Genomic DNA, 19,377 nt, shown 5'->3' on the forward strand with positions numbered 1-19,377 from the left:
TCCATCACTGCCTGTGCTGGAATCGCACTTGTGTCACCTTCCCATAGGAATCTATTGGCATTTGCTGCTCCCTGAAAAGCATAAGCTTTAAAGGAAAAGTCATTAGAGGTGGAAAACCACCTACAAACTACAGTGGAACAGGAGGAAGCTTGACCACTAGATTGGCTCCTCAGGATCCTGGCAACCTATACTTCCCTGTCTTCTCGTTGGGCGCAATGGAAGCTTGGAAGAGCATTATAAGGAACACTCAGTTAACATTTACAGAGAGGTAATGTGCCAAGTTCTTTTATGAAACTTCCAACTCTAAATTTACAGGCCTTATATGCAATATTATTTTGGGGGCAGCATATTGTATTCATTAGATATTTAAAATGGTATAAACAAGGCAGTAGAAGTACTCAAATTGCCACAAGCCAGATGGAGATCTTACCATGATACCTCCCACAATTAGGAATAACTTTTTTTTTCGAAAGCCCCAAGTTATTCTGCTCATAGCCTGGCAGAGGAGTGAATCTCCTGGGTCAGCACTGAGCTGTGCCATGTAGGGCAGGGATTTTCTTGTCCCTTCTATCTGCCAAAGAAGGACACGAAGTGCTGCCTCCAGCCCAAGCACTAATGCACAGGGGCAGAAGGTGCATGTAGGCTTAAACAAAAACAAAGTAAAAGAATTAGATCATGCAAAGTCACATTTTTGGACCATAAGGGAACATTTTAGTCTAATTATCTTCTTGAGCACAGAAAGAAAAGGAAACATTTTACCAGAGTCAGTTTTTAAAAGAATTATCCTAGGTAAATTGATCTGCAGAGAATTGCTCCCTAAACTATAAATCATATTGATTTCCTTGCTTTACACTTCTAAAGGGTGACCAATGAGTTATTGGAAAGGTGCACAGAGCCCTCAGCCTCACAGATTGAGGATGTGGCTTATTCCTGCCTGTAATATGGATTTGCAAGATGCAAATGATCTCTGTCATAATAAACACAAAGGGAATTACTGTGTTCTTGACCAAAAAATTGAGAATATACTATTAGACTTCCTAGCACTACCTGACTAGATCTGATTTTCTTGAATTTCACCATATTTGCGTAGGAGTTAGGAAAGAACATTTGTTCTTTTAGCTTGGGGTGAACCTTTACAGCTTGTAATCCCATGCAATTATTACATGCAGTAAAAGACATAAAAACATCTCCTTTGGTACTTTCCAGTTCTTCAGCATCTAATGTTCTGCCCTTCCAGTAGTTTGTAAAACAAATTTAAAAGTCCAACAACTACTAATGATGGGAAGCTGGCAAAGTGCTCTTATACAACTATTGTGTTCTTGGGTTGTTTTGAAACAACAGCCACGGTTTGGAGCAATTTTTAAAATATTATGTTAAATTTCCTAATTAAAGTTTTGCGGCAGGCAGGTCGACCTATCTGAACAGAGCGATTAGTTTGGCAGAATTGACTCATGGTCATTCTACCTGACAGCATTCCCTTTTGTGGGAATGTAACCCTTACTGTGAAAATGTTGTACTAAGCAAACCTTAGTTCCGCTCGTAAATCAGCCCGATGAAAGGTTTGAAAGCCCGTTTCTATGGTGCAGTTAAATTACATTCAAAGTACAACTGAATTTGTCCCTACTTTTCCATCAAGTATAATGTGACTTAAAGAAACCTTCTCTAAAGGTAGGGAAACAGTTTAGAAAGCCAGATGAGAATTCTTGAAAGAAAGTAGATGGAACTTAGGTAAACATTCTCCAAGTTTAAAATAACAGGCTGAAGCATTTGTCTTTGATTATCAATTTTAATGTACATAATAATGAGACTCATTCCCACCAGGACAGGCAAAATAAAAAAGAGTTGTGGAGTGCCTGTGTTCAGATTCCTAAAATCAAACTCCTCCTTGCAGTCAAAATACTGCAATGTAAAGCTGGAAGAAGGACGGCTTTTGATTCATGTGTGAATGAACTCCCCAAATATTTGCAATTCTACAGGATAAATTAAATGGAAGATTTCTGGAAGACTAGTCAGGCTCTCTGTACCAGCAGTGCTGCTGCTGCTGCCCCAGCCAAGGCACTTTGATGCTCTTGTATCAAAGCCCAACCGGTGCCTAATTTGGAGCCCACCCAAAATCCAGCTTTTTTTGGCTTGCTTCAACATCAACTACCTGGAGACAGATGCAACTTTATATGGGTCAGAAGCAACTTCAGTGATGGCCCTGAATTACATTTTACCCCATGCACATTGCTCCAGTCATAATGAAACACAGCCAAAAGCTGTAATTCATGAGTAGGTTTGCCAGTCTATGGAATTCATAAGTCTTCCCTGAGGAGGAAGCCGATATCTATAAAATGTTTCACCTGAAGTGTAAAAAAAAAGAAAGAAAAAAGCCAAGTACCCATGAGAAAATAACTGTACAAATCCCTTCCGTTTTCCTTCACAGCCACATGAGTGGGCCATGTGTCTTCCTTTTGGACCACAAATACATAGTATTTTCAAAGGGAATGTGCTTTTATTAAAAATTAATACAAGTTTTCTTAATCTGACTTACAATGCACATATTGATTAGAACTGAAAACTGGCCATTTCCCAGTTCTGCTGTAGTGTAAAAAAACCCCACAAGCCTGCACCTCCTCTCCAGATGGATCAATCTCTGAATTCTTCTCAGTGATTTTTTTTTTTTCATTGCTGGTAATTGAAATAACATCAAACTTTAACTTTAAAGTACTGTTCTTACTCAGTGTCAGGTTTTCAAATCTCTCCTGCAGACCATCATTCCTTCCACCAGCAGAGCCATGGCCATTCCCACATCCAGAGCTGGGTTCATGACTGCATGTGCTGAAGTGAGTCAGCAGGACCCATGTATTTGCATTTAATGCTTCATGCAAAGCTAAGAAAGGCAGCACAACACAAGAATTTTGCTCTCCCATTATGTTACTAATAGAGGTCTTGGAAAAAAAAAAAAAACTCTTAAGAAAAAGATCAAAATGGTCACAAAACTTACTTTTCATATTAATGAACGTTTCATTTCAACACTTTTCCATGCAAACTAATTGTCATGCAGCTGTGCTCACAGGTGAAAATCGGTTTATTCCTATTGTCAGAGATGGCTGCAGTAAGAATGGCAAGATCCCAGCCTGCAACAAATCACAGAATGTCTATACATGGCTGTGTTATTTGTGAAATTTCATTGTCTTCATAGTACTAAATATTTTTCTGCTACAGCATGAGGAAGCAGGAAGGATGGAGTAGAGGGATCTTTTGTTTCTACAGGAGAAATTCCAAGCGAAATAGTGGGAGGGTATTTAAAAAAAAAAAAAAAGGAAAAAAAAAAGTCAAAAATTCTGGAGTTTTTTCATTTCAGGCCAGTAGTGGAATTGATTAATGAAGCCCGTCTGCAGCGGGTACAAAGGGCCAAATCTTCGGCTCATATTAAATAGCAAGCTTCTACTTCTGAAAACCAGAAGGAGGAAGGGGACTTAAAACCAAAAAACAAACAGGCATATTTGATCATTTAGTGGTGAATAGATCAGGCGCTCCTCAGTTGCAGGGTTTTATTTTTGTGCATTGTGTCAGCGATTGGAAACCATATGTTTTAAGACCAGCTTCAATAGTATCAGTAGCTACAGTCGTCCTCTCGGATTACTTTTTACTGCCTGCCTAATTTTGAGCTTTAATAGCTAACATGCACTTTGTTTATCAGTTACAAATGTTCTGAATGTTGATGAAATGGGCTAAACAACACACATTGGCTTATCACCAGTGCTAAAGGCTGAGATAAAATGTGTTTAATGCCCTGGCTGTGACTTTGGGAAGGAGGAGTTCCCAGAAGTGAGAAGAACCATCTTAAAATTGATGGCTCTGGTTCTGAATGCTGAATGTGGGATGTTAGCACTTGGATCCCAACACGGCTCTTGATATCCCCAGAAGAATCCATCCTACAAGGTGCTGAGCCTTTTGGCACCAAAAGTGCAACCAAGTACAGCACCTTAAGCCCCCTCGGATGGCACAGCCAGTCCTGTAGTAAGTGCTTTACTGCACTGAGGGCAGTCTGGTGGTATTCAAATTTAACACAAGTTTAAAGTCTTTCCAGAATCAGACTCTTACTACCTTGCAGGCCTGAGCACTCGTACACCAAATAGCTCATTTTTCAGTAATTCTGTTTAGCTGTACAGCAAAGAAATTAAAAGTAGTCTCTAGCTTGTGTTATTTATCCTCTAATTACTTGAGGACAGAGTACCTCTCCTCTGTTTTAAAACACTGCATAAATTAATGATGTTCTAACAATAACAGCAGCAGCAATTCTGGGCATTTACCAGAGAGGAAGCAACCATTAGCCCTGAGAATGAAATTTCACTGCAGTCCACAAAATAATGTGTTAGGAAATACTATGGTTGCCAACTTTCGCAATTTTGTTGAAAGTCTTCTAAATTGTGAGGGTTGGGGTGTTTGGGGTTTGTTTTTGTTTTTTTTCCCCACAAAGCCTGAGCTCTGGCATCATGTGAAAACATGAAAATGTGAGATTTTCTGTTATAATTTTAGAAGACAAGTAAGTTACTCAGCATTGTGGTTGCAAAGAGAAATTGAAAACATGAACCCAAGGGCCAGAGAACAATTAGTAAGAGCCCGAAATGCATTGCCTTTAAATTCTTACACTTTGTAAAGCGATTTCTGACTCAGGGTGTTCCGATGCTTGGGGTTAACCATATTCAGTACCCTAATAAATCCTCTATGCCCTTTTTGAGAACTTCTCACCTTGGTTTGGGCCAGACGGTGGCATCACATCTCAATTGTCAGGGTGGATGGTGAAGCTCAGTATTGGCTCATTTCTTGTTTTTAAAAGAGAAACCAGTTGTTTGTACTGATGCAGCTCTGTTCATTTTGATGACGAGGTCAACAGCAGAATACTGGTAATACTTCCTCAAGAGAAATACACTTTCCATAGTAACTAAAATTTGGGGTCTAGCCTCTCACCTCCTCCTCAGAGAGGCTGTGTGGCTGTCTCCCACACTATGGGATAAGCTCTCTGGATCCCATGCTCCGGCAGAAGGTTGTTCCCCATGTGCCCTAAGGAAAAGGTGTGGGCTGGCTGCTCAGGACCCCAGGGCTGCCCAAGAGAATCATTAGCTCCTAAATCTGCCCAGGACACTGTCACCCAGCCCCATGATTTGGAGCACTTCCATTTGGTGAACATGTGGAGCTTTCTGCACCATTCCCATTTATTCTTTCAGTATGGGAATAAGCACAGAGGAACAAGTCAAGCAAACCCCCTTCTAAACCTGCCTTGGTTTTGGATCAAAAAAAATTCCACTGCTCTGAGAAATCCCTGGCATTATATGCCTGGTGATGCCCCAGCTTGATGAAATAGAGACTTTTATCAAGCCACCTACTAGGACTTGCTCTTACTCTCTCATCTTGCAGCCTGTACCCCGTGCACCCCAACACATAATCTCACCAGTGAGGCAGAAACCATTTTCTTACCTCACCTTTCTAAATGGCTTTTAAGATCTGCAGGTATTTTGCTGAATACTAACAATGATGAAAATACTTAAAATTCCTAATTGAAAAGATATCCTTTACCTTCCTCTTTGCACCCTTTCCCCACTATGCCCTTATCTGCTTTTCTAAATATTGCATACAATGTTTTCAGTAAATAAAAAGGATATTAGCGTAGACAAATAGTGTTTACTCACCAGCTCAAGAAAGGTGTTTCTGGCACCAATTCACAGCTTACTCACAACTCACAAAAATTACTTATACTGAAAGGGACAAGGAGTGTCTTTTTGTGTGCAGGGTGCTGTACAAACAATGAGGTCCTGGTCCCTGCCTGGCTTGCTGTGGCATTACCACAAACAATACTAATTCTTAAATACCTGCCTGACTTTAAGCACTTAAGTAAATAATTGTATTGATTGTTGTAGGACTATTCACATGCATAAAACTAAGCATATATTCAAATATGTTGTGAAATAAGGGTCGGGTGAATTTTGCAAGCAAGGCATTTTTAGATGATTAGTATATATGAACTTACTTGTTAAGACCAGCTTCAAAAGGAGCTAATGTGGCAATCAGGCTTTTGGGCAGGGCAGCTGGGGGGAAAGGAAAAGATTTATTTTCAAGATGGATCTAAGGACTTTCTTGTGCTTCTGAGACTCCTCACCAGAACCACAATCACAGGTGAGAAAGGCAGCAAGGAAGTCCCCCCAACCACTGATTGCTCAGAGTTTAATGTGAGAGCAGTGTAAACTCAGAACTGCAGATAATCCGTGGGGAAATCAGGGGGTTAGTGCCGAGAACTGATGGGGAATAACAACTGAAAGAGCTTTGGTTTTTCTAGGCTGGCGGGAGGTAGCTCATGCTAGGAAGCCTGCCAGCTCCAAACTGATGCTGGGAGCTTTGTCTCCTTTGGATTGTAGGAACACACTTTGCAGTCAAACTGATCTGAGAGATTTTGATAGTAAAAACAGCTGTCTCGTTGCAATGATGTTTTTGTTCCATTGTCAAAATTTTGAGTTAAATCCATGAGTGGGCTGCAGCTTGTTCAAACCCTGAACTCAACACCCTTTGTGCTCCTTTGGCTTTTCCACTGCGGTTCATGGGATATCTCCTTCCTGAGGAAAGGGCTAGGTGTAATAAAAGGCGTCGGGGCGAGGACTTGCAGGTCTCCTCCGATGCTTCCCCAGTGCTGGAGAGACAGAACTGGAGAGCTGAGCTCTGCCCCAGGCTGGTGAGAAGGGGGGAATGAGGAGGAAGAGCAGTGTGTGGAAATGAAACACTCCAAGGCTGCTGTGGCCAGGCTGCATCCCCAGCGAGCAGGTATGCCAGGGGGAGTGGGCAGCTGTGTGGTGCCTGAGTGGGGCTGAGGCTGGCAGGGGCAGGGTGAAGCTGTGTGTGTGTTGCACAGCACAAGGGGATGCCTGGAGGGTGCACGTGGTGGGAGGCCCCAGCCCCATCTCCCCAGCATGAGCCATCTGTTGCCCCTCTCTTGGACGTGTGGACAGGCAGATGACACACCTGAAAAAGGCACCCAGCACACGAGGCAGAAGCAGAAGTCCCCCTCAAGGTTCATAAACCAGACTGCCTATGGTTTTGTGCTGACATGGGAGATGGGGCAGCATCTCTTAATGGCCACAAATCCACTCTGTCTCCCCGGGGGAGATCAGTTATAGGCAGGATCACACGGGGGGCTTTCACCCTCCGGGGAGTCAGGAGCTGTGTGATGCTTTGAGTTTGTGAGTGCAAAGGGGTGGCTTGAGGGAGTGAAACTGCTCCTGCAGCTCTGCAGAACCTATGGCTCTGTGGCACCGTGTAAGAAAAGCAGGCGTCAACAAGAGCCCTTCTTTTAAAACTGATACTTAAAAATTGTCACTAGAGATCCGTAACACGACGACCGTAGCGAGAGCGCCTGTTTTCACGGAAGCGGAGCCAAGAGACGAGCTGGTATTCGCATGGCATTCACGGGTCCAACTTTTACACCGCGAATCTCTTTTAAGGACTCACAGCTCGACGTGCGCCGGTAGCACCGACACACACCCACCCACCCATCCCCAGACCCGCAGCTCCGGCGAGCGCGCCCAGCGCGTACCTGCCGCCGGTGCGAACGCTGCCCCCCGGCCACCGCCCGCCCGCGGCGGCTCCGCTCTGCCCCCGGCCCGAGGGGCGCGGGCGGCTCCGCCACAACCCCGGGGGGCTGCCGGGCTGCCCGGGGAGCCGTGGGAGGCTCCTCCTCCGCGCCGGCCCCGCGCAGCGCTGCGGGGCGCCGGGAGCGCGCCGCGGCCCCACGCGTGCGGTAGGTGCGGGGTCGGGCCGGTCCCCCCGACGGCGGCAGCGCCGGGGGGGGTGGGAGAGCGGGTGTTCCGGGCAATCAACAGGTCGGGTGAGCCGCGTAAGAACCGCGTGTGCCGCCGGCCCGGCCGTGGCTGCGCTGCCCGCGGGAGGCGCGGCGGGCACCGGGGGTGCGGAGGTGGGTGGGTGGGGTGGGCGCAGCGCGGGCGCGGAGCCGCCGCCCCGCTACGCTCCCCTCCGCGGGCACGCGCGCTCGCCTCGCACATGCTCACTGCGCCCGCGGCGGGAGCGCGCACTCCGCGGCGGGAGCGCGCCCCGGGCAGCGCCGCGGCTCCGCCGGTGAGTGGGGCCGGGGGTGTCACCGCGCCCGCGGCGGGGCCGGCGGATGCGCTGCCGCTGCTCCGCGGCTGCTGCTCCCGAGGTGTGAAAACGCCTCCTCCGCGGGTGGCGGGGGGTGCGCGGAGCGGGGCGTTCGCCCCCAGAGCCCGTCGGGGGTCGGCGGAGGCTCCGGCGCTCCGCGGGTGCGGAGCGGCTCTGGCTGATCGCGGCGCCGGGGGTGTCCTGCGTGCGGAGTCGCGACCGAGAACTAGCAGAGGTAGTTAATTGCTGCGCCGCGTGCCGTTTGGTTTTTACCTTAAACCCAGCCTCGCTTATTAATTACTTTAAAAGCCGAAGCGTGCGTTTAAGTAGAATGAGTTACTGCGCTTCCCGCGGCTGCTTCTGCGAGGAAAAACTTGTATGTGATTTATGCAGTTTAAGTAAACTTTTTTGAGTGTTAAACTGTGCTTGAGCCCAGTGAATGGCCTCTGAAGGAAATTATTCATGATATACAGCTACTGTTGTGCAGACATTTCAAATAATGAAATATTCTGTTGTGTGAAGTTGTGATTGCGAAAATACATATGGTGAACCAATAAACAGTTTATTGGTCTATATCAGATATTAACAGAAATTTTGTGCAGCACAGTATCAAATTCACATGTCCCTGAGCGCTGTTAAAGGCAGTGGCAGGAATGGTTTATTGTTTAGTCTGTCTTGTGGACTTCATTAATTTACTGAAATTTCTTATCTCTGCAATGCCATCCATAGAAGGGTTACACCTCCCCCCCTCCAGTTTATTGAGAAAGCATGTCTAAATTTCTTTCTGCCTGTCCCCATCTGAGTGTATTAGAGCAATCTGGTCCACAAAAGATGACATACATTTAAACTAGTGGTTCTGTGTCTAAACTAATGCTCCTTAGATACTTTCATACATTTGCTGTTGCATTGTTTTGCTATTTGTTGCTACATTCAGGATAAATTCTTTATCCTCACCCTTTTTTACATGAATGAACTGCTTCTATTCCTGTACAAAGCTGTATTTTTGTGTCTACTTTGAAATTCAAGGCATTGTGTGGCCTCAAATGCAACACATGCAAGTAGGAAAGACTTGTGGCACAAATACCTTGAAAATAATCAGTGCTCGTAGCTTTGGAGACATTCCAGAAACTTTTTAAGCATATTTTGAAAATTCACTTGAAATGGCACAGCACCTAGTAAGTTGATTTAATTATTCTAACTTAAAATTCTTAATTAAAAAAAAATATCCAAATGCATGGTGTAAAATTGAATTGTGAAGTTGAGTCAAATTGTCCCGCGTAATTCTCGTGCCTCTTCTGCTCACCCACCAACAGGACAAAACATTTGGCTAAATAACAAGCAGTGTACGCTTTTGGTTTTAGGCTCATCGATTTGTTTTGCTTTCCTTTGTTTAGCCCACTCCCCTCAGCTCATTTTCTTTTAAAATACTCCATAAAGGCATGGATTCCCACGACTCGCTAATCTTATCACCATCATTTGGCTGAAATGTTTGAAACGGGGCTCCTGTTTCAAATATCTCCCAACCTCGGCAGTCTTGGATTTCATTAGGAAAGCTTCATTAGGGAGAAATAAAAATGTTGCTGATAATTCCCCCTCCAACAATAAGCCCCATTTTGGACTCCACGGTGTGTGCGGGCACACCCTGAATTACGAGAAGGAATTAAACTCAGGTATTCCCACAAAGAACTTGATCTCAGTATCACTTAAAGAATCTCCTGTGTCGCTGTGTTGTTGTGCGTAGCTGGTTGATGTGCTCTTTTTTTTTTCCCCCCTGAAAATGTAATAATTTAAGTATTAATCCTGCAAAGATTAGTTGCATGTTTAACTTCCAGCCTGCAAGGCATCGTGGTGGCTGTATTTGTGTGTCAGTGTGTGTATGTACACACTGCTGACAAAGAAAACAATTAAAGACGTTGGTAATTTTCTGCTGTCTTCCCAACTGTTATTTATGATGTGCAGTAGTAAAACAGCTATTCTGAAATCAGCTATAATTCTCTTCAGTAAGATTTGTTTCTTCTGTGCCAAATTTTGCAGTAACCAGATGGTCTTGAGGTGTCTTCAGCCGGAGAACAAGCATGAACAGTGCTGAAGACTAATTATTCCTTGCAGTAAATTCCTTCTGCAATAAATTCACAGGTTGTTAGACCTAATCTGTGGAAATGATTGTTAAGATTACTTAGGCAGTGAAAAATGCTTTTATAAATTCGTGAAAACTAGCAGAAGTTCTTAGGATGCTAAGAAAATATTTTTGAGTTAATTTTGCCTTGCCAGGGTAACTTTTATTCGGGACAAACTGTTAAATGAGGTTGCAAATTCAAATCCTTTTTATAAGCCATGGAACGCTGCAGTTTTAATATGAATATTTTAAATATATCATGTAAGTGGAGGGCTCATTTGGTAGATCAAGTGGGGAAATCTCATTCTCTGTTTCCAGTGTGTAGTTAGTTACCCTATACATGTGTATTTTTCACAGCAATAGCAATATAAACTTGATTAGTGCATGGTGGAGTCTCCTGGACTAACAATCAAGTTCTTTTCATTAAATTTCACACTGTACTGCACGGGACAGAAAAATAGTTATACCAGGAAGGAACAGAAAATATATTAAGAGTTATAAACAATGGCATATACAAAAGTAAAGCCATTCAGGCTTTAAATACATCTTACTTTTCAGTGGCTTAATTTGGTAAAAAGTACAAGATTTATTTTTCTTTTTTTAATGTATGTGTACTTGAAAAAAAAGATATAAGTATTCACTTTGATATGAAGAGGGAGAACTTGTCAAATCTCTTTCCTTCCTTTTTTAAGGCCAGAAGGACCATCCTTGTTGGGACTGTTCATTAAGAGATCTCATCACAAAAGAATTGTTCGTGGCAGTCAAATTCTTAAAACAATACTCCATCTTTATTTGCAGATCTTAACTCGAGTAATGATGTTTAACAAACACCTTGTTTTAATCAGGTGAGGATAAGCCCCTCAATTAGGATGCAAATAATTGCTCACCTCGATTGGATCATTTGGGGCCTGGAGGTGCTGCCATTTCTTGGTAGTTTTGGTGCTGCCAGAGGTTTGAAGCAGGAGGGAGGAGAGAGTGGGAATGAGGATTTAGGACTCTGCAGTTGTCGTGCAAAATATTTTTTTTATCATGACGTTCAAAACCTGATCCAGTTCCCTTCTTCATCAAGCTGTTCAGTTGTTCTTGATTTACTGCTGCAAGAGGTGTGAGAGGAAAATTGGATCCAAAATAGTGTTCACTGCAGAGCTGGTTCCAGCGAGCGTGTCACAGAGTGAATATTTAATTAAAAATAGCCAAACCTCTTTTTTCACTCAGTCTTTCTGCTTGGGCTTTAATTATGTATTTGAATTATTTCAAAGGTGTGTAAAATGAGATGAGAAAGATTACATGGGCATAATCCTTCCCATTTAAAATTATTTGTCTGCAGCTGCCTAAGTCCTGGCATTAGGGAGTCACATAATAAACATGTTTATTTAACATCAGCGTTATCTGCTAGATTGTACATGGTTCATTAACATGGAGAGAATACTTTTTGTTTAATAGTGTGTGGGAGCTGCCAGAGGTCAGAAGAGGTTGTTTGCCTGAAGTGGAGATGGCATCTTGGCTTTGCTCTCGTTCTGTTTGTCACCTCCGCTGTGCGCGGGAAACGCTTCATTAGTGCAGGGCTGGGGGATTTTTCCCTCGTGTTTGTGTAGAGGGGCTCTGTGGAAAGCCAGAAGTCTGCTGCAGGGTTGTGGTAAGGTTTATGGGGAGTTTTTAAGGAAGGTTTGTTGTAACTTGCAGAGGGTTGTTTTAGCTGGGGTTCGATTAGAAAAGGTGGCTTGGAAAGGATGGAGCGGGAGGGGAGCGCGGGACACCACGAGGTGCCCGCAAAGAGTGGGGGTGTCGTGGAGAACTGGGGCATGGGAGGGTCTGAGGGCTTGGGAAATGGAGAGCATTTTGTGTGCCAGGGAAATAACGTTTTGTTGGTGTGGCTGGGTCAGAGTTGGCCTCAGAACAGCTGGACCTGGTGGTGATGCTGGGCTGAGATGGGAGAGGTGGCACCTCGTCTGCAGGATCGGGCCCTTCTTCCTCCATGAGGCTTGTGGGGTGTTCTCGTCCTCCTGTTGATTAGAAATGTGCTTGGATATAAAAAAACTATATAAAGGACACTGGAAATACAGAAGTAACCATGGTCTCGAGTTTGAAAAGGTTACTTGAAATGTTTTAATATGATTTGTGTATAGGAGCTGATAGCCACGCACTGCACGCAGTACTGGGAGAGATGTACACACACATCTCTATACACAGTTTTAATTTTTATTTCAGCTTTCTGAATGTTTCTGACAAGTCAGTGAATTTCTCCAGCCTGATTTGGATGGTGGGGGCTCTTTGGTCTTCTTGTGCCTTTGAGGGAGAAGATAATTTGAATTTTTATTAGAAAAAAAATAGAAAATTAACTTCTATGATTTTTATCAAGCAAGGATGTCAGGCAGATAATAACCAAAAGGTGTTGAATAAAATGAGCATTACTGTAGAGTTCAAAGTGCTGTGGCAGATACAGTGTGAGTGAAATGTACCACAAATGTGCAGTTTTTTAAAAGCATGACAGTAAAAATAGAAAGGCTTAAAAAAAATAAACTGAACTTCTGTGTTGATTATAAGTTGTAGCCGAAGCCATCTGAAGGCCTGGATATTATTTTTAAAAAGCCAGCAAAACAGCTATTTCTAAAAAAATAGTAGGCTCCCTCAGAAGGGGAGAAAGAGAACAAAAAGAAGTGTTATCTTGGAGGAGGGAATGTCTGGTGTAGGGTTTTTTCCTTTGAATTATTTTCAACAAGTACTTACTCTGTTCTGTATTTTTAAGAAATTATGTGGACAGCAATTTTGTTTCTTTACCAAGGCAGTGAAAACACCAAGAATCCTTTTTATAATTTGGAAAGAATGTCAAAAGAATGAAGTAGTTAAACCTAAGTGTATTAGATCATACGCCTTAAATGCATAAATAAGCGTAGCTGCAATCACAGAAACCAATGTTAAAACCACCAGGAAAACTCACCCACAAACCGTAATGACTTAAAGGGAATGACCTCAGCCATTGTGAAATTTGTGCCTATTTGTTGACTGACATTTATTTGGTAGAGGCAGGGTGCGTGTTTCGTTGGGGTGTGGGATTTTGTTGTTTGTAAGACTGCTGGGTTTTTTTTTCTGTTGTTGCTGCCAGGTTCGAATACAAAGAGCGAAAATAGGATTGAGGCCGGGAGAGCCTGGATATGATTTGGGCAATTTGAAAAGCAGGTGAAGGGTTTGTTATTGATGCACAGAGACCGGTGGAAACGTACTGAAGTTTGTTGTTCAGATGTTAGAAACTTCCCTGATGATAGCCCACTTCTAACCTATTCCCAGCTGGTCTCCTCTTAAGGAAATGAAGGTTTAAAGTATTTGGTTACAAACCTGAGATTTCTTCACGTCCGTGTCTTTGCTTGAGTGCTGCATGAAATGCTGGTGTCATTCATCTCCCCTCTGCTTTTTGGAGAGGAAATTGATGCTCGGTAGAACCTCGACTTGCCTTTGCTGCAGCACCACTTAATAACTCAGGGAAATGGAAGTCTTGAATTATTTCAACAATAATAAGACTTCTTCGGGAATGTTTTTACATAAACCAGCACTACAAACTGCAGGCTTGGCCAGAGCCACGTCTCTCTGCAAACAGGTTTTCTCTCTGCTGCCTGCTCCTGGCTGTGGGCTCCTGCTTTTTTGGGTTGCAAAATTAAAGAAGTTCCAGGTTCAATTGCCCTTTCTTAGATGTGCAGAAAGGTTTAAGAAAATGGGTAAGTTCGTGCTGTTTGGTTGGACGCCTGACTCGAGGTGCTCGGTCTTGTCCTGCAGAAATTCTCACTTGCCATCCCTGCTTTTGAGAAGGAAAGCAGCCCAGCTAAATAAATAAATAATCCCAAATAAAAAGAGTTATTTAATACTAGTCAGCCCAGGTAGTAACTGGTTAAACCACAGAGAGTTGATGCCTCTCTCTGTGCTGGGAAGGGCAGACTTCAAGGAGAAACTCAACCAGAGCAGGAAAGTTTGGTACTTCCAAACAAAGACGAGGGGACGTGGGGCGAATTTCTTAAACTCAGCAAATGCCTTAAAAACTAGAAATGCCTCTAGGATTACTCAGGCACCCACAAGAAACAGTGAGGGGAAAGTGGGGCAGGCATCTGAAATGTTTTTGTTTTTTAAATAGGTTGGGTAAGCAAAGCAGTCTGGGGGCCCCAGTTATTTACAGCTCTGTCTGTGCACCACGCAGAGAGGCTCATCAGCTGTGTCTGAAAGACAAGTTTGGCATCTATTGCAAATCGTGGCTTTTGATGGCACATTTCATTCGTCTGTTTGCCCTGTGATTGTCCTGCAGCTACTTGGAAATAACTTTGATCAGTTTTGAATATAGATCTGTATCTGTTTTGATTCCCCCTGGTACTGCTCTTCTGTGCTCAGTTACCATCCTTAGAGTTTATTTGTAACTATCTGACAATTCTTTGATTCTAAGTCAAGTCAAAATGTATTTACAAAATACTTTCAGTAAATGTTGACAATGTGTACTTCAGTTTTGTAAATGATGTAAATTTATTATTTTTCTCCATTACTGTGGCTAAAACAACACAAAATCTTGTCTAGAATTGAGCAATACTTTTTATTTGAAAAAGATTGTTTTTTCCACCCTTTAACAAACTAAAAAGCACCATTTTTTTTCTGAAACATGACACGTTTTTAAGTAAAACATATGAATGTTCTATTCACTGTATCCAAATTTTCCCTTTTTTTTTTTTTGTAGGCTGACTTTATTTTTTTGGGGTATATAAAGCCATGGTTTTTGCTAGCTTACATTTGTAAGTGCTATGCTAGTGCTACTTCTCTCCACTGAGATAGTTAGGAGTAAGTCAGCCTTTATGCTCTTCTCCTTCCTTGTGTTTAACTATGGGTTCCAGATAATTTCACTCAAATAAGGGTTGGACCCTTATTGAGTGGGAGCAGTTTTAAATCTTCTGTGCTTGTTGCACAAGTGCATTTTTAGTTTTATTGGTTTTTTGGTTTTCTTTATAAATCACAGTGTGGTTATGTGCTGCCAGTGCCAGTCCAACTGATTTCTTCAGTGCCTGAGCCTTGCAAAATGGGAGTGGGAGTCAACATCTTTCTGTGCTCTCCACGCTCAAAGGCCCATTTGCAACTCGGGCAAAGGTTTTCAGCAGCAGTTAAAAAAGCTGACAAATCCTAATGGTGTGGGAAGGTCCCTGAGAGGGAGGTACTGCAGCCCCTGCAGTGCCAGGGGATGTAAGTCCTGCACTGGAACCCCTTTGCAGTGGTGTGACTCAGTCCTTGGTCTCACATCTCCTCTGACCTCGTGTGTTGGTGGAGTTCAGTGTGCAGCGGGAAAACAAGGCAGGCACCAATTTTCTTTTTATTTATTGAAATAAAATTAGGGGATCGTCGCTGTTTAGCCGTAGTAGCCTGTTGTGTAAATATCTACTTTAGAGGAGTCTTGGTTTTAATGAAATCATTTATCTCTGAGTAAGAGGCAAACTTAGGTCTCTGACCTAAAATACATAATCATTCAGCAATGCTGTAACCACGTGTAACCCTGGCAGTGTAAGATTATCTTCTGTGTGACCACTTGGACAGACCTTTGCTGTCTCTCCTCAAAATGGCTTTGTCCTCTTCAGTGTCTCTTCACCTGAAAACTACTCAGTTGTGGTTTGCAGGAAGGCATATTCAGCCTGTTATGTGTGATTTCATTTTGTTTGTTTGGCAACCATCCTTCCCGTTCCCTGCAGCAGATGAATATAATTTGGGGAAGAGAAATGGATGGGGAGGGGGACTAAGGAAGCCAGCTGAGTCTTCTGAAAAATATTTGAGACGCAGCAAAACTTCTGGGCTATATTAGTTTTGAAACACCACTTATGCACCCCTCTGCAAATTAGGGGTGGGGTGTGGAGACAAATGTTTGATTTCTAATTGAAAGTAGTAAAGGATGCTGCTGCTAAAAGTCAGATGCACTGATGCTGAAGCCTGATACTCTCTGTTTTAAAGCCCATTGCTTCTCCTTCCCCCGGTCCCCCCTGCCACAGATCAGGATTATTCAATCACAACAGCGGTTTAACCATCTCTGTGGTGGAGCAGGATGGTTGCTTAACGATGCACAGAAGCATCGTGCCCTGGTTTAGGACAGGAAGTGGAAAATGAATATTGTTTTGAACTTGAACTTTGTAAGCAGACAGAAAGTAATTATCGGGGCCGGAACTCCCCTGGGAGAGGCGGGGGAGTGATGCTCTGGGCTTGTCAGAAACACTGTGGGATCTTAAATATCTAGTAGTGTTTAACGTTCTGGTTTTACATTTCTGCTTTTTAATTGATCTTCTGCTCCTCTCTTTCCTTGGCAAACAGAAGAGGAACCAGTTGGATGTAGACTTCATGTGCTGTATTTATTGATAGGCAACCTCCCGCCCTCCCTTTGCTGGTGGGGCAGGACTCTTAAATTTCTGTCTTGATTCTGGTGTTACTTTCAGTTGTAAAATGAACCTTTTTGCTGCTGGGTTACTTAATGGACCTATTATAATATGGAAAATTAACTTAATTGATGACTAAGAGCACTTAATGGTATGTGAAGCCAATTAATCAGAAGCTGTAAGCCACTTGTGTAGTATTTAGCTTTAAACTATGGAGGTTTATCTGTCTTGTAAAGTAGAAAGCCCCATTGAAATGACACAAAATCTGCATAGATGTGAAGTTAATATTTTGAGTATCAACTTTTTAATCATGTATTACTATTAAAATATTACCACTTTGTAGAAAAAAAAATGAAAAAGGTTAAATCTCTGCCTCCACTGAATGTTTTGCTGTATTTGAGTGGCCTGTGACTGCAGTGAGCTGCTTAAGTGGTTTTTTGGTGGGTTTTTTTTTTTTCTCTATTTTGGCTACTACTTTACAAGTTCTTCAAACAAGAATAGTCAGTGCAAGATTTGACCTTTTCTTACAGACTATCTGTGGTATCTTCTGTAGATTTTTTTAAATGCTGTTCCCTGTTAAGACAATTAAACAAAGAAGGGAAAATATTTTTTTGTTGACTTCTACCTATGGTAGGTACATGGGTTTTGTTCTCAAAAAGGAATAATTCCATATTTTAGAAATACCATTTAAAGTGTGAAAGTAAAACTACATTAATTCTCAAAGTAAAATTAAATACGTGCTATTTATGACAAAATATGACAATTTATGACTATGTTCACGAGACTACTTTAATCTTACATTAATATGGTTGTGGGATACCTTATTCGTGATGAAGTTTTAAAGGTAGTAAAATTAAGTCACTTTAAAAGAAAATTATGTGATGATTTATTGTAGCAGAGTAGGTGAAATTCCTCTAGAGATTTTAATATCTTCCACCTGGTATAGAAATGAAAAGAAAATATTCTTTAGCTGGTGACTAATTTGTCACTAATACCCAGGGGTTCCTTCATTACAATGCAAAGATGTCAGTTTTAAGAGAAACGTACAGTGAAAAAACCAAGTGCAACTTCCTGTTGGAGACAGTTACAAAAAAGGGGGAAAATAAAGGGCTGGAAAGCAGGCGGAGCGGTGAGAAGGAAAGCTCTAAAGCTATCAATCAGGGCAAAGTGCTTGGGGAAGGATTTTACCTGCAGGCTTCAGTGGAATTCATTAGGACACGTTGGAGGAGGAAAGTCACTCGATAGGACTCCAGAGGAGGAGCTCTGACACGCAGCAGTGCCCAGGCTGGCGCTCGGTTCTCCTCCGATCTGCACGTACTGCGTCCTGCTGATTGTTGGAGGAGGAACTGTGTTTTTTAAAAAAAAAAAAAAAAAGTCACACTCAGCTCACTGATGGCTTTTATACTTGATTACAATGTTAAATGAATTGAATCCGAGACTCACAGTTCAGATGAAGAAGCTTCCAGAGGTTCTCTGCGGCTGCTGGCAGCTCCAACCTGCCAGCAGAGATCACGGTGTCTCTGCCACATCAGGGGCTTGAAGAGTCATTTTTCCCCAACAGAAAACTATTCCAGTGTCCAGTTGCTTGTGTGGTGTCATCACTTTGCCTTTTGCTGCAGTAACACAAGTTTGACTCTGCCCCTGTCCTTCCAGCACTGCCATTCCCAACAGCTCGGTGTAAGGAGGGGGAGCAGGAGCCATCACAGTGCCAGAGCAGAGTGGAGGAAGGATTTCTGCCTCCCTTAAACAAGTTGCTGACCCTGCAGCAGCAGAGGTCTTGCTTCTTGAGGGCTTTCTGCTTTGCTCTTCCCCTAAGTTTAGTACAACCCCAGAAGCTGCTCAGGAAGTGTGTTCTCAGCAGATGTCTGTGGCAGTGGAGATGATTCCGTTTTAGGAGCAGAGTGATGGTGGAAATTTGGGAGGGAGAAGTCAGTATTGCACCAAACAACTTACACGTTGGGAACAACACGCACAACAGCTTTGTGGGGAAGGGGGTTATGTCACAGGGGAAGCCCTGCAGACTCCAGGCTGTGCTAACACAGCTCTGGTTCTTGCTGGCGAGTAAGATTTGATCTCAGCTGTTCTGTGGTTAATTGGAGAAAAGGAAGATTTTTATGTTCTGTCAAAAGCAGGTTATTGGAAAGGAAGTTCATGGGGTTTGCTACATTTCTTTCAGCTACAGGGTGTTCTTCAATCAGAGCTCTGAGGTGAATTAGAAACACTTTTGCACGTGTGGTGGGTTGACCTTGGCTGGATGGAAACAGCCAGGGCAGTGATCTGGAGTGATTGCACATCCCATCCAGCAGGAACTGCTGCCAGTTTTAGAACCTTGTATGACAGGGAAGGATAGGGAAGGGTGACACAGAAGGTCAGTCAGCCTTGCTTGTCCTGCCTCCCACCTGAGGCAAGAGACCTGAGAGCTAAAATTAGATCCACTTCTTCAAAAGTCTCTGAGTTGATGGAAAAGGTCTGTTTGGGCATCTTGTGGGCACAAGTGATCCTGGATGAAAAAGTGAACTTGTACTTTACTGATGTTTGAAGACTTGATTTTGGTGGGAAATAATCTAATTGCAGTTGTACAGTAACATGTGGCTGCATGTGTTGTCTTTTACGTGAATGCCTGAACCAGGGACACATTTTTTGCATGGTCAGGATCTTACATTTCCTAGGTCTGTTTTGTTAAGGGTGGTTTTTTGATTTTAAGCTGCCTGTAAATTTGTAACTGCTCTGAAGATGGGAAAGGCTGCTGTAGGGCAC

The 19,377-nt window shown here is 43.1% G+C and overlaps 1 protein-coding gene across 7 annotated transcripts in view; it reads left to right on the top strand.

The window, feature by feature from the left end:
* The first annotated feature begins 6,711 nt into the window (after window positions 1-6,711).
* Window positions 6,712-19,377, top strand: part of EYA2 (EYA transcriptional coactivator and phosphatase 2) — an 81,733-nt gene continuing 69,067 nt past the window's right edge. For 2 of the 7 annotated variants that reach the window (XM_064673694.1, XM_064673691.1), the window contains exon 1: window positions 8,125-8,362. The gene's annotated coding sequence lies outside the window, so the exon portion shown is untranslated. The other 5 variants (XM_064673689.1, XM_064673688.1, XM_064673687.1 and 2 more) reach the window with 5 other exon arrangements.

Source organism: Pseudopipra pipra, chromosome 17 (assembly GCF_036250125.1).
Source record: "Pseudopipra pipra isolate bDixPip1 chromosome 17, bDixPip1.hap1, whole genome shotgun sequence".
Taxonomy (NCBI): domain Eukaryota; kingdom Metazoa; phylum Chordata; class Aves; order Passeriformes; family Pipridae; genus Pseudopipra; species Pseudopipra pipra.